The sequence below is a fragment of the Silene latifolia genome, chromosome 7, assembly GCF_048544455.1.
Source record: "Silene latifolia isolate original U9 population chromosome 7, ASM4854445v1, whole genome shotgun sequence".
Classification (NCBI taxonomy): Eukaryota; Viridiplantae; Streptophyta; class Magnoliopsida; order Caryophyllales; family Caryophyllaceae; genus Silene; species Silene latifolia.
This window is the reverse complement of record NC_133532.1, coordinates 98,713,796-98,718,044: the sequence shown is the minus strand read 5'-3', so window position 1 is coordinate 98,718,044 and position 4,249 is coordinate 98,713,796. Positions and strand designations below refer to the sequence as shown.

Below are 4,249 nucleotides of genomic sequence, written 5' to 3'. Positions count from 1 at the left end.
CAATGAGACTTGTAAGACATAACCCAACTCGAGTCTCATTAGACCATGCATGTTGTTGAGTAGGATAGATTAAGTCGACTTATAGGTGTTGTACAATCTAATCGATTCGGCTCCGGGACCCAAACTTTCCTAGGATTGTAAGATATAACCCAACTCAATCCATCACAACAATAATTGCTTGCTTATAATTTGAGAACATGTTTGTATGATCATATCCCATGATTCCCCTATGACCCCATGACACCCTAGTGCCTTTAATCAATTGTTTACACCCCCTTTAATTCATCTTGCTTGTTTATTTTCATTGTTATTCTAGTTTAGTAACCTTCTACATCAACCCAATTTGTGACACCCCTTAGACACCACTAGTTACAATAGAAATCTCATTTCAACTCCCGTCCCTTGGGATCCGACCTTTACTTGCCTCTTTACTAATTGTAGAGTTGCTTGTTAAGCTATAAATTGTGTTTTGATTCGACCGTGACCAACGACCACATCTTAATTTGTGAACACTTAGCGGGATCGCATCATCCTTCTACACCAATTGTTTCCGGCCTCGATAAACCATCTGCCAGTAAGGAGTTGAGGGCGTGCAATCAAGAGAACCTATCCAGAGAAATAGTACAAAATGATGCACTAGAATGGCCTCGATACACTGACAATGAATTGCTTAATTTTGTTCGAAAGAAATCAAAGAAAACTAAACAGTAATGTCATATTTTTGCTTTGATTCTTTGATTTTTTTTATTGTAATAAATATATCTACTAATTGAATTTTATCAATAATGAAGTGACGTTATGGTGTCCACTCCGTGGATGGAAGTCACAAGAGAAGCTTTGCATAGCCTTGGACCGAAAGGCCTTATTATGGATGAGGTAAGTAACCCTTGAGTATTATTTTCCTTTTCCTCCCCATGTTTTCATTTTGTTCACGTCACTCGATGTGTATGTTTCCTAACAAATTTAATTTTTTAGATCATTGATATATTTGAAATTAAGCGCACATTCAGTAGAAGAAATTTACTCGACTTGCCAACAACAATATTTGTCAGTCTGATGCGACCATAATTGGCGCATATTTAGCCCCCGAATTACCATTGTTTCTATGCTTTTTAGTGCCTATTTGGGTCATTTCTTATCTTTAGTTCTTTGTTTTGCATATTCTTTGAGATTTTGATCCCTTGGTAGGAAAGGAGTAAGAATCTTGCATTTTCATGGCAAAACAAGGCTAAATTGATCATATTCAATGACCAAGCATCAAGGAGAGACAAGACTAGAAGGCCTTTGTACATAGCATAAGTAGAAGAGCATTGTTGAGAAAAGGATCCTTGAGTCCCCAAGGAAATCCCCAAGGAATCCATGAAGAAAAGGGAAGAAAAAGAAGAAGGAAAGCTGCTGAACTACAATCCGAACGGATTGTAGGGAATCCGTCCGTCCTCGCCAGTCCGAGCGTCCTCACCAGGAATCCGCTCGGATTACCCGTCGCCAGTCCGAGCGTCTTGTTCCTTGATCCGCTCGGATCGTCCATCCTGCATCCGGCCGTCCCGACTCCCATCCGCTCGGATCACAAAGACAAAGATAGTTTCGTTCTTCAAGCTACGAAATGGAGAAGCACTTCTCTCGGACAATCCCGGAGGCTCCTTGCTCAACTTAAAAGTGTAATTACTAGTTTAGCCCTTAGTTAACCCTAATGCATCCTCCCTAATTTTTACTATAAATACCCCATTAGTCTAATTAGAGGAGCATGTTCTTCTTATCAATAATTAGAGTAGTTAATATCAATCAAATCTCTCTTCAATATTGTAATCAAATATTAATCAAGTTTTAATCCAAGTTTTAGTTCTTTAATCTCTCTCTAGTTCTTCATTTATTTTGGGTAATTAGAAGATTATTGGGTTTATTGGGAGATTGACAACCTTCCATCAATCATCAAGTTCTTCTATTATTCTTGCTTTATTATTGGAATCATTAGTAGGTATAATCTCTTAATCCCTTTTTAATTATTGCTAATTACTTTCATTTATTCATCATGTTTCATTATGTTAGTATGATTGACAACCTTTCTAGCATGATCAATATGATAATGAGTGAGTAGTCTCTTAGCTAGGGTTTAATGGGTGATTAGGGGAAACCAACATGGGGAATGATTCATGCTTAAATTAATATGCTTTCATATCTTATTTGCTTGCTTGTTTTGATCTTAATACATGCACATGTTATATTTGATGAAATGCTAAGCCTATGAATCCTTGCATTTACTATCATCTTCTATCCTTTCAACTTGACTTGTAAGACATAACCCAACTCGAGTCTTGTTAGACCATGCATGTGTTAAGTAGGGAAGATTAAGTCGACTTGTAGGTGTTGTACAATCCAAGAGATTCGGCTCAGGGACCCAAACTTTCCTAGGATTGTAAGATATAACCCAACTCAATCCATCACAACAATAATTGCTTGCTTATAATTTGAGAACATGTTTGTATGATCATATCCCATGATTCCCCTATGAACCCATGACACCCTAGTGCTTTTAATCAATTGTTTACACCCTTATTTCATTTACCTTGCTAGTTTATTTTCATTGCTATTTTAGTTTAGTGACCTTCTACATCAACCCAATTTGTGACACCCCTAGACACCACTAGTTACAATAGAATCTTCATTTCAATACCCGTCCCTTGGGATCCGACCTTTACTTGCCTCTTTACTAATTGTAGAGTTGTTTGTGAAGTATAAATTGTGTTTTGTATCGACCATTGACCAACGACCATATATGTTTAATTGTGAACACCAAATGGCTTCGATCAAAAATGGCGCCGTTGTTGGGACGGTGTTTAATTGATTTAAGATTTCTTTTATTGTTTTTAGTTGTGTCTTTTTCACCTTGGGGAAGTAAAACTCCTCAAGGTTTGTTCTAATTGTTTTCTAGTTGTTTGATATTTTGCATGTCTAGAAGGTTACAAAGAGATTTGTTACCTTTTGACCGTGAAATCGAAAGAACCTTGACGAATAATAGGAGACTTGTTAGGAGGAATTTGGGAGGTGTTGGTGAAGTTGTTCAACCCACTAGTGAGTTTGTCAATCCTTTCGCAATAGAAGGAGAAGAGAACCCATTAAACAATACCACACAAAATCCACCTACAATGCCTAAATTCTCGTCACACTCTATACCCACCGAGGAGGATCTACCAAATGGTACTCCTACCCCACAACATCTTACCAGAAACTTTATTGCCAAGTCCGCCTTCATCCAACTAGTTGAGAGGAGCCAATTCGTGGGAATGCCTAGTGAGGACCCTCATTCTCATATGGAAACATTTTGTGATTATTGTGAAGCTATCTCTCAAACGGGCGTGACTCAAGACCAAATAAGATGGGTCTTATTTCCTTTTTCGTTAATCGGCACCACAAAGCAATGGTTGAAGGGCCTTGATAAGGCCACCCTTGGAATAGATTCTTGGAAGAAGCTAGCTCTAGCTTTCTACAAAAAATTCTACCCACCGGAGAAGACAAATATGCTAAGAGCTCAAATTACGGGTTTTAAGCAAAGGGATGAAGAATCTTTGTATGAAGCTTGGGAGCGGTTCAAAGGTATTTGTCGCTCATGTCCTCACCATGGACTTAGCGAATGGTTTTTAGTGCAACAATTTTGGAATGGTTTATATGAAGATTCAAGGAACATTCTCAATATGGGATCAAATGGAATGTTCACCGAAGTTGATGACAATCAAACATGGAACAAGATTGAGGAAATGGCGGTCCATAATTCGCAATATAGTAGGCCTCGCAAGGCTACTAGAGGAGGAAAGTATGAAGTGGACACCGTGACTCAATTGGGTGCTCAACTTAGTGCTCACATTGACACAATCAACTTGAAGTTTGAACAAGCTATGGCTAGACTTGAGGAAAGCTCAAAATCATCAAAGCATCATGTCAATGCCATGACGGCATCCTCATCAATCCCAAGCGGGATATGTGAGAATTGTGGAACCTTAGGTCATGACTCAAGTGAATGTAGGGGAACAACCGAACAAGTCAATGCTTTCCAAGCTTACAAAAGTGGCACCCCTTATTCAAATTTTTACAATGAAAACACCAAGTTCCACCCAAATCTCTCGTACAAGAGCCAAAATGTCCAAAACCCTCAAACTACATACACTCCACCACCCATGAGAAATCAAAATCAAAGACCCTTTTTCAATCAAAACCAAGGCTACCAAAATCAAAATCCATACAATCACCACAATGA

General features: G+C 38.4%; 1 non-coding gene across 1 annotated transcript; it reads right to left on the bottom strand.

The window, feature by feature from the left end:
- Positions 1-3,515: 3,515 nt before the first annotated feature.
- Positions 3,516-3,622, bottom strand: LOC141593528 (small nucleolar RNA R71). The gene has a single exon (XR_012521606.1). It is a non-coding gene; the product is annotated as a small nucleolar RNA R71 (small nucleolar RNA).
- Positions 3,623-4,249: the final 627 nt, after the last annotated feature.